Genomic DNA, 12,077 nt, shown 5'->3' on the forward strand with positions numbered 1-12,077 from the left:
GATTTTTTGTGTACAACAGACTATGCAACTCTAGGCAGTGTCCACCAGTAGCTACTAAAGCAAATACACTTTCTTGCATAAAAAGGACATTGATTCAAGCGATGAGAATATAATTTGGGCTCTTTATAGATCCTTGTAAGGCCTCACCTTGACAGTTTTAGGACCCAGTTCTTAAAAAGAATGTTAATAAGCTGGAAATGGTGCAGACATAGGTATTTTAACTGATAAAAGGTATGAAACAAATAAATTATGAGGACTGGGAAAAGTTTGGGTTGCTAACTTTGGATAAAAAGCTCTTGCGAGGGGACATGATTACTCTTTACAAGTACATTAAAGGACATTATTGGCAGATGGTGGAGGATCTTTTTCCTGATAGAACATAACAAAAAATAAGTGGTCACCTGTTTATAGTTGAGGAAAAGAGTGTGTGTGTAGCTGTGTATAAAATAAAGTAATAAAATATATAACAACTAGAAAGGTCCTAGTTATTTTTGCTCATCTAAAATAGAAAAACTATAGCCTATAGCATGACACTTTGCCACTGGGACAAACTGTAAAAGCCTTTAAGCTTTATTTAAAGCAGCATATGTTTTTGATATGCAATCTGGACTGCATTCCCAGCTGAATTATACTAGATGCTGAGACAGTCAGATGTGTGTTACCAAGGAAAATCCCTCATTCCTAAACTACCAATACTTTTTCCATTGTATGTGCTGTTTTAAAAAGGATTCTACCACTAAACACAAAAACACCACATGGGGGATATCAATATTGTGTCTTTTCATTAAGTCTAATAATATTTCTAAAACTCGCCAACAACCTGTTTCTATACTGCTTCATGTGCAGACCACATATGCATCCTCTTTGAATACAAGAAGGCTTTATTATGGTTATATCTCCTTTTTAGATGTAATAATTATGGCTTAAGCTCATTAATATCTTTTGCTTTTGTTGTCATGTTATAAACTCCAAATTTATATTTTCTTCTCATTCCCTCCCATGCAAAACTCTGCTGCTATGTTCCCTGCTTTATCTGCATTGACAACTGTCCGTCAGTTGTCTAATAATTAATCATCTGTTACAGTGAAATGAACTTGAATAATTTATAAACAGAAAAATGAAGGAGGAATCAGAAGATGCAGAACAATGCTGCAACTTACTTTATTGGCTTTGCACCACACTACATGTTTTTAGCCCAAAATTATTGTGCTGGGACAGGAACACAGAGGGTTAAGCCTTATAATATCCTTATAAGCCACGTCTGCTTGAACAGAAAATTATTTTATTGTGTATTTTGTATATGTAACACTGTCTCTGCTCTCATATTGTCCACACTGTTCCTTATCCCAAAGAACTGACTCTATCCCCTTCAGTTATTCTCCTGCATGTCAATAACACATATGTAGACAGCACAGACAACTATCGAAATTACCAATACTGTGTCAAAGTTCAATTAATAAATGAAAAGGTAAAAGATTAGAGTCCACTTTCACAAAGAGATTTAATTGGCAGCAAATTGCATTACACATGACCCACATGGTTTACTGAGTGCAGTGCAGAGCACACCATGCTTGATGCTGTATGTAGGATTAAGCTGTGATGACAGATTTTTGTATGCTTTCCAAGGTTTGGTAAAGTAAAGTACAGAAGGGAAGAATTGTTATTGGCTGGTGCCCCGCCCATTAATAAAGATGATTAATTGAAGCATCTGGCACAGACAACCAAACCCATTTACCCACTAAAATGAGAGATGTCCTATTTGCATAGTGATCACCAGATCTATCAGTAAATATATTTAGTCTTCATTTGTTTGGCATTGTGCCAAGCAATGTCCCTAAAAAAGGCATTAGCTGCTGTACAAATATAATACCTAGAATGACTTATTCAGCAACATAATTTATAGGAATGGAAATAAGGAAACATCTAAACTATACCGTAATATATATGCAAGTGGAAGCAATAACAACTTAGCAATTGCCAGAAGTAACTCTGGTACTTTTAATCTAATACTCACATTTTATATAATCAGGGCCAACTACAGAGACTCAGGAAATGAGATCAAGCCATAAGGGTCACGCGTCAAGCTGTACCAAGATGTATACATTAATATTCAAACCCAAATTACATGTTTTTGTATTCTGCTGCACTATAAAATCCGATGTAACATATGGCAATCAGAAAGTTGATTCATTCTGAGTCTGTCATTTATACCACTGCCTGGTTTCTACAGTCAGTAGGACTAGATAATAGTTTTAATTAAAAAACATTATATATTTATATATACAGAAACATGCACTGGACCATTATCAATATATATAGGACTTTAATACATTCTGTGCATTAAGCTATTAGAAAATAGGCTCTTTCCGTAATTTGGATCTTTCCGTAATTTGGATCTCCATACCTTAAGTCTACTAAAAAAATCAATAACACATTAATTAAACCCAACAGGATTGTTTTGCATCCAATAAGGATTATCTTAACTGGGATCAATTACAAGGTACTGTTTTATTACTACAGAAAAAAAGGAAATCAGTTTTAAAATTTGGAATTATTTTATTAAAATGGGGTCTATGGGAAACTGGGTTTCTGTAATTCGGAACTTTCTGGATAATGGGTTTCCAGATAAGGGATCCCATACCTGTATATTCAAGATGGCCAACTACATCAAAGTTATCACCAGTTTTGTCATTCCTACACTCACTTTCATCTGATTTATTAAGAATTCTACTGCTTTATTACACATTTAAAAAGGGACTAAGTTTTACCTGCAACTTGCTTTCCTATGTTAAAGCTCCCAAATTGCTGCTCTTTTTATTGGCCACCACTGGGATCACCTGACTGTAGCTGGAAAGGGTGGGGCTACAACATGGAGCTGGCCACTGCTCCTTTATAAATAACAGCAAGAAAGGGAAAATTGTGCTTACAACTAAGTTTTAAACTATTAGGCAGGGGTGCAATGAGGCTGTGACCCCTAGGGCAACCATTTGGGAATTTAAACCTAAAAAAAAAATAAGTTGCAGGTAAAACTTAGTCCCTTTGTTAAATGTATATTGAAGCAGTAGAATTCTTAATGAATAAAATGAAAGTGAGTGTAGGACTGGCCAGACCGGGAATGACTTTGACACAGTTGGCCAGCTTGAATATATTACAATATATAGATAAACAATACCTGTTTGTTTAACAAGAGAGGTATTTCTTAGTAGCTTAATGCACAAAATGTCTATAGTGGGCTATTTCAACTATATTACCTATCAAGGCATGTATGGCAAATTGGGGGCTGTTTTGACTGATAATTCAGTGATCCTGTTTGATTGAGGATTAATTGTTACTTTCTGGTACATTCTGGGATGTTTTTACCCAAGATAATCATCCCTTAGAGAATGTTTCTGCTAAGTGTTCTGTTTATCTACAACACTCTATATCCCCTTCGTAATTGGTTAAGTCTGATTTTTGTTGAAAGTTGGAGGATTCAGCAATTCAAACTTGTCCATTTAGGATATGGAAAACGTTTTGTTCGTAATAAGTGCTTTAAAACAAACTCTTATTGCCCCAAATGTAACGAAACTGGTGTTAATTTATTCTACTACCTATGGTCTTGTCCGAAGATTGGTAACTTCTGGAACATGGTGGAAAGATTCTTGAACCACAGGTTGAATTTAAATATAAAGTTATCTCCTAGTTTCGCCCTATTGCACATTAAAAAAGAGGAAGTGTTTTTTACCAGTCTCCTTAGCACAAAAAATTGATAAATTATTATTTTTGTTTATGGCTGCCTCTAAAAAAGCATTATTTTATTATTGGTTAAAAGAGGAAACCCCTCCTATAACAGAAATTTTTTCTTATCTTAATCAGCTTAGCTGGCAAGAGGCCATTAAAGCAAAAACAAGTGAACCTAAATCCAGGATTCCTTTTAAAAATACATGGTCATTTTCCTTTAATGCTATAGATATAAGTAATAAGGATCAGATTTATAAAATGCTGCATATATAGATTTATTTCAATAATTCCCGAACATATAAGCAAAATTATCCTTCATTTTGCTCAATAGGAAACTTTTCTTTCCTTTTTTTTATATAGTTTATCCACTGGACAAAGTTAGTTAATTTGTTTTTGTTTTGTTTTTCTCTATTTATATTACTTATTTTGTTTCTCTGTAGGTATTCTATTTTCTTCATTTCTTGTCTTTTTGAAGGACAAACTGTTGAATGTGACTATTGTTGTACAACCTATGTTTAAATAATTTGTCATTATTCATCTTACATGTTTAGTGCAAAACTTCAATAAAATTTTTTAAAAGAAAAAAAAGAGGATTAATTGTTCTGACTAAAGATTTTCATTGGTTGGCAGAAATTAAGTTGAAAAAAAAGCAGCTTAAGCTCATCTTCACTTGCTGCTAATCATTCAGGAGTTCTGTCTGAACTAACATAACAACAGAAACGCAGTGATACATGTATATGGTCACAGACATGATAAGTACTGTCATTGCAAATAAGGGAACAGCAAACAATTTTTGTTTAGATGAAGCACAAGTGCAAAGAATAAAGAGAGGACCAAAAAATGGGGATCATAAACTAAAGTGAAGCAAGAACACAGAAAAGGGAAATAAATTGGGGAAAAATAGTAAGAAAATCAAAAGAAAAAGGGTTAAAAGGAATACTGGCATGGGAAAACATGTTTTTTTCAAAACACGTCAGTTAATAGAGCTTCTCCAGCAGAATCCTGCATTGAAATCCATTTTTCAAAAACACAAACAGATTTTTTTTAATTTAATTTTGCAATTTCACATGGGGCTAGCCATATTCTTCATTTCTCAGGGAGACAAAACTCCCTGTTCGCAGTCGACTAATCTCCCCGAGTTGCGTTCCCCTGCCATCCCACCGGCGAAAATGTAAGTCGCCGGTGGGATGGCACACGCGGCGGCACAATTTTGCGCAAATCACCGAAGTTGCCTCGCGAGGCTTTTTTCGGCGATTTGCGCAAAATCGCGCCACCGCATGTGCCATCCCACCGGCGACTTACATTTTCGCCGGTGGGATGGCAGGGGAAGGCAGCTCGGGAAGATTAGTCGCCCGCGAACAGGGAGTTTTGTTGTGGGTGACTAATCTCCCCGTGTGCCAGAGCCCTAAGGGCTCTGGCGGCGGCGCAATTTCAGTGAAATTGCGGAAGTTGCCTTGAGAGGAAACTTCCGCGATTTCACTGAAATCGTGCCGCCGCATATGCCATCCCACCAGCAATTTACATTTTCACCGGTGGGATGGCATTTCGGGGAGATTAGTCGCCTGCGAACAGGAAGATTTGTCATGTGCGACTAATCTCCCCATGTGCCAGAGCCCTAAAGAGAAAATCACTTGTATAAGTCTGTGTTTAATATACTCTTTTTAGCATTGCTAGTCAAAAAGAAAATAAATCTATCAAGTTTTAAATACAACACCATAATGTATAAAAAAATTATTTTAGCAGGTCACTACATTTGACAAGATATGTAGCGTCTGGTAAGAGATTGGACTGCAGTAACTGAGAAATCGGTAAGGACATTTTTTTTTATCTCTGATGATAAAATTCTGATATTCTATGATCCTCAAGTTATTTACTACACTATTTCTTGATATCTGTTGTATTACTCTAATTACTCTAATTCTGTGAACTATTCAATAAAATGAAGCCTTTCAAAATAATTTGATAAGTAGAGATATCTACTGTCTATTTGAAAAAAGCAGCATGATGACTTTTCTGTAGTCCAGAATTGTGCAGCTCATACGAAAGTTATAGTCATTCAGCCACAATAACAGGAATATGTAGGGCAGCAAATTAGTGTTCACCTAATACCTCTATCTAATGCACCCTTAGGGCCTTGCTAGAAGGGGGGAATAGTCACCCCGCCTTGAGAGGAAACTTCCGTGATGTAGGGAAATCACAGTGCCACATATTCCATCCCATCTGCGATTTATATTCAAGCCGGTGGGATGGCATATTGGGGAGATTAGTCGCCCGCAACAAGGGAGATTTGTCGCAGGCGACTAATCTCACCGTCGCCATGGCCCTTAGGTTGGTTTACCAGAAATATCTAGGACTAAATAAACTGTCTTTACAAATCCCAATCTGCTTTTCATGATGTCTGTCCCCCCAACCTCAGTCCCACACTTTAGAACCACTTATTTAGGGGTTAAAGACTTGGCTTACAGTAGGGTGTAAATACAAGGACTTTCCTGCTTGTAGATTACCAAATTATGCTGAATTATGCCATATAATAATATTTAATTTTTACAATATCTAAGACAACTAGCATAGCTGACAAGAAAACACTGTCTGTTACAAAACAGTTGTAACAAATGGCATGGTGTTTTGTTTTTTTTTCCTGTTAGATTCATAAGTAATCACTTCAACCATTCCGATTTAATATTTGCAAGAATATGTCACCTTTTTTAGACAGATTACCTTATTTTGATTCCATCAATGAACACAGAGAAGCAGCAGAAAAGGCACAGTAAACAGAGTTGATAGCCACTCCATCTGTATTATGGCACACAATGATAGCTAGATGTTAAAGATTTGATATATAGATCTATTTTTATTGCCAACCCTGCCCCTGAAGAAAGTATTAAAATTTCCAGATGAGTAACCAAACAATAAATAGATGAGCTAGTAGTTGAGAATATAAGATTTTTTTTTGCATAATAATGAGAAATTGCAGGATAACACTTTGCAGTTGGCAGTTTGTCGATATTATCATTTTGATTGGCTAAATGTAAAAGGAAGAAAAATACAACAATAAACCCATGTCAGGTGTTTTATTATTTAGAGATTTAGCTCAGTCATTATTTGGCAATGGCCTAAAGATGATCTTGAAAATCATGGTAAAGTAATGCTTACACTGAATTTTTGTTCTAGAGGGTCATTAGGAAATTCTGCCTTCCTTGTTTTTTCTTAAATGTTATACACTTTATATTTAGAATAAAATGTATACAAAATTGTCCAACAGGGTAGCGTGGGGGGGAGACTTAAGTGGTCATCTTGGCAGGACCCTGGCAACCAATTATTTATATATAGATGCCACAGACAAGACATGGTATATGTGTGTGTGTGTGGTGTTTGTGTATGTTACAGATACTTTGTGAATTATATATATATATTTTTTTTATTTTTTTTTTTTAAATTAAGTATAAGTGGCTAAAACTGACTGATTAACCCTTTTCTTTTGTCCGCAGAAGACATGGCATATGTGTGTGTGTGGTTTGTGTGTGTTACAGATACTTTATGAAATATATATATATATAAACCATATAAAACTACATAGTGTTACTGTTAATTATAACATTAATTATTGTTTATTTCCTGTTATTTATATAGCGCCACACATTTCCGCAGCACTTTACGGAGATTATTTATCATTCACATCAGTCCCTACCCCATAGGAGCTTACAATCTAAGGTCCCTATCACATTCACACATACTATGGTCAATTTAGTCAGAAGCCTATTAACTGTTTTTGGAGTGTGGGAGCAAACCAGCATTCAGGCTGTTACAGGGAAACAAAGGTATAAACAGTTATTGCAAAAAGGGCAAATCTTATTCAATAAATGCAATGAGAAATGGTAAAACTTTTGCTATGAGTTCCTTTTCCATGCCACTGGGACCAAAGAGATGAATTCTGGCCTGAATTAAAAGAACAAAAGAATATGGCCGTGTACATGTATGACTATTGAATGTCTTTCTTTAATCTCAATGTTCTGCAGGACTTTTAGGTGATGAAGTACAGTAACATGGAAAATATACAGCACTATTGTCAGTCAACATACCCCTTACAATACTTCCCAAATACATATACACACACACTTGCCATTATCTTTTTGAGAGGGAATTAAACCATGATCTCATGGCTCAGTAACTTTATCATAAACTGATGCTTCAGGGTTGTCTGCAGGATTTTACCCCAATATTCCCACCTTGCCTCTAGGGGAAAAAAGATTGGATCACAAGTACGGGGATACAGGGCTGTCAGGGCAAGGACATATCAAAGAGATACTTACACCAGAAATTAAACATTTTTTTACAACTATCATAACATTGTCTTTGCCTGCTGTTTATAATTTTGCCATAAAAGTATTTGCCTGTTGCTTTTACATTACCTATCTGATCCCCCATGTTCCCCTATGAGGGGGCTGCCATATTTGTGCAGCAGAAGTCCATTAGCGTTAGAAGCTATAACTGACAGGCTGAGAAGGGACAGTCAGGTCGGTAAAACAGTCAGGTTTAGGAACTTCAAGTAACAATTACTTACAAAAGCAGATCTATCAGTTGATCAACATGATCTATAGGTAAAAGACTCGCGAGTCTTTTTCGGCGATTTCGGTAAATCGCGGTGCCGTGTGTGCCATCCCGCCGGCGACTTACATGTTCGCCGGCGGGATGGCGGGTCATGGCAACTCGAGGAGATTAGTCGCCCGTGAACAGGGAGTTTTGTCGCGGGCGACTAATCTCCCCCGTGTGCCAGAGCCCTTAAGGACAATGAAAGGTTAAAAAATAAAACTCTTATTATAAAGGCATTTTTTTGTATAACTTACAGCGCTAGCTTATTCTTGTGTGCATTCTGTCATTCAGAAGGAAATGCACTGCTTGTATAAAGTGAATCCAGGAGCTGGCTGACGTCACAGAGTTTACTTTCTATTTCCTCCCGCTGCTGCTGGCAGCCTTAAGACGCATTAGCTGATTTCTATCTATTGCGCATGCCTGTAAAACTAAATTCTCCTCTCAGCAATAACATGCAGCTCGGGACAAGTGGACGGAATTTTTGCACATGCGCATAAGCAATTTGTGGTCAGCGCTTCCTTTACTAAGATGGTGGCGGTGTTACTACAGACAGGATGCAGATTAGGAACAGGTATAACTTTTTAATAAAAGGATTTAATGGACTAAAAACATAGCGATCTGCTAGTACTATCAGAGACCTATTATAGGGGCAGGCATTATATTTTTACCTTTCTTTCTTCTTTAATGACATGTATCCATCACCTAATAAGATTGATCTGATTGATTATCTTATTGATGTATGGCCAATTTTTGGCCAGATATGAGTCAGGTGGGCCCATCAGAATGCCCCACGGGCAGATAAGCTGCCAACTCGGACTGAGGGAGCCAAATCAGCAGCTAATATCTGTCTATGGTCAGCTTTAGTCCTAAGGGCTCTGGTACACGGGGGAGATTAGTCGCCCGCGATAAAACTCCCTGTTCGCGGGCGACTAATCTCCCCGAGTTGCCTACCCCTGCCATCCCACCGGCGAACATGTAAGTCGCCGGTGGGATGGCAGACGCGGCGGCGCAATTTCGCGCAAGTCGCCGAAAAAGACTCGCGAGTCTTTTTTGGCGATTCCCTGAAATTGCCCTGCCGCGTCTGCCATCCCGCCGGCGACTTACATGTTCGCCGGTGGGATGGCAGGGGTAGGCAACTCGGGGAGATTAGTCGCCCGCGAACAGGGAGTTTTATCGCGGGCGACTAATCTCCCCCGTGTGCCAGAGCCCTTAAGGACCCCATACATGGGCCGATTATAGCCGATTAGCTTATCAGCCCGTGTGGGGGCAGAACCGAGGGGCCTGGCCGACCGATATCTGGCCTGAAATTGGCCAGATATCGATCGGCCAGGTTAGAAAATCCAGCCGGATCGGGGACCGAATCGGCTCGTTGATGCGGTCCCCGAACCGACTGCCCCTTTGCCGCGTGTAGAATTCGATCGTTTGGCCCCAGGGCCAAACGATGGAATTCGCCTACATGCCTCCCCGATATCGCCCACCCATAGGTGGGGATATCGGGTGAAGATCCGCTCACTTGGTGACATCGCCAAGAGAGCAGATCTGCCAGTGTATGGCCAGCTTAAGGCACAGGGTTAGTAACAGGCTAGAAAACCTGTTCTGTGTCTATGATGGAAATAACAGGGTTCCAAGTGAACTAAGAAGGTACAGTTCAGGGCTGTATAAGCAAAAAACAAGCATTGTATAGATGTACAATGTGATCTGCCCAGGAAAGACATGTAGTGCACTTCTCAGTGTCACACAGATGTGAAGCTTGGGATGCTCAGAGAATGCCACAAGCCACCTAGCACATTTCCACATTATGGAAAGACCTCTCAGCATTTTGGATAATAGAGTTCAGGCCTGTAATACTATGGGGCAGATTTACTAAAACTCTAGCTTTTATCATTTTTTTCTTTTTAAAAATTTTAATTTCCACAAATGTCTGACATTTACTTGAAAGTCTGAACTGAAACAGTACATGCGGTAAAAAAGTCACAGAAAAGTTGCAAGACTACAACTTCAAATTGTTGCACCAAGTCAGTCAAGCAACAATTTTTTTTGAAGCAAGTTTTGAAGCAAGGAAGTATCCTCCAGAGAAGGAGGGGGCATCTGCCACTGACTTCTACATGATCTTGACAAGTTTTAGCTGGCAAATTACTGTATTCTGATTTTGTAGCAGTTTTGTTGGATAGTAAATCTTAAAACACTTTTTGGCAACTTTTAGAGCTAAAAAATCCAAATTGGAAAAAAGAAAACTGACTGTTAGTAAATGGTCTCCTAAATTATTTTGCAACATGAGTTAAAAATGAATTGCCATGCCAGGTCATATTTTTATGGGTTGGCTCCTTCCTGCTTGCTTGCATTTCTTTGGAAAAGTGTCTTATGGCCAAAAGCATTGGTTTCACAGACTAATCACCTCCTGTTGTAGCTTTTATAGGGGAAAGATCTCCAAGACCAACACCAATTTAATGGCATTAAATAGATGGATCTGAGGGTACTATAAGCAATGTTGGTCTTCCTTCCTGTAGAATGGAGGTCCTCAAACTGAACACTGAGAATATAATAGAGAAGCACATAAATGGTGAGAAATTGTAAGAAAGCATGGACAGTCTCAAGGATATGAATCCTTCTCCAGACACTGCAATGTTCCTGTCTATACCATAAACAATGTTACCAAAAAATCTGAAGCCTATACATTGCAGCCAGTATCCTTGGATATGGACACAAGTCCCCAATACAACATTCAAGTTATTAAAAAATAATTGAGACTTTTTGTCTCAACGTCTCTTTGTTTACAGTAAAAGTGAAGCCTTCAAAATAAAAAAACAACATGTAAAACATGAAGGAGGTTTGCTGATGTTTTTGGTTGCTTTGCAGTTCCTGACACTGGATGGCTCAAGTGTACATGGCACAATAAAATCATGAGAGGAGGCATTTTTGAGTGTGATATTAAATCCATTTTCAGAAAGCTAGGTCTCCATCGCAGATCATGGATCATCAGGACAATGACCTGAAGCACTCTTCAAAAAGCACCCAGGAATGGTGCAGGACTGTACTGAAGTGGAAACAAAGGGTCCAGGAGTAAAGACCCTAATCTGCCTGTATCCCTGCCTGATTCTTCTAAACTTTGCCATTTTGGGGGTCTGTGATTTGGGGCAATACCATGACCATTGAGTAGTATTTTAACTGCATTCAACCTTTTCTTCTTTAATTCTTTGTCACGCCTTGTTCCACCTTAATGTGTTTTACGTGTCAACATATTGTTTCATGCTTTGACATCGACTGGCCAAATTTAGCTAGTTATCTGGAAGAAGCACACCCAGGATGGATTTCAGGTGTTTAGCCTGCAGCAATTTTCGCATGGTACCAGCAGTCTTGTAATTGTCTGCTGCTGTCTCCAAGTGTGTTGAGTGGGAAATGCCTGAAAGTTGCAGCACTGATGTTTTTTAGGTGAGTGTAACCTGATAACAGTCACTAAAACTAAATTTGCCTGAAGAGCTACAGCATAATTAAAAAGCAGGGCAGGCAAAATGTCCAAAATCTGCCAGGTTTGCTATAGACATTGTCATTGTAAAACATTTTCAAAATAATATCTCATTTGTTTGTTATGGGTTATTATTAACTTTGCCTCAGTTATTAAATTACTTCCATGCATAGTTTTTCAAATTAAACCAAACCTTTACACCCCACACAAGAATTGCACTAATTGACATCTGACAGCAGCAGTGGGTGCAAGAAAGCAAGAAGGCTTTGTGGTTAAAAAAAAAAAAAGGCCCTTTGTACTTGTT

The sequence above is a fragment of the Xenopus tropicalis genome, chromosome 3 (assembly GCF_000004195.4).
Source record: "Xenopus tropicalis strain Nigerian chromosome 3, UCB_Xtro_10.0, whole genome shotgun sequence".
Lineage (NCBI taxonomy): Eukaryota > Metazoa > Chordata > Amphibia > Anura > Pipidae > Xenopus > Xenopus tropicalis.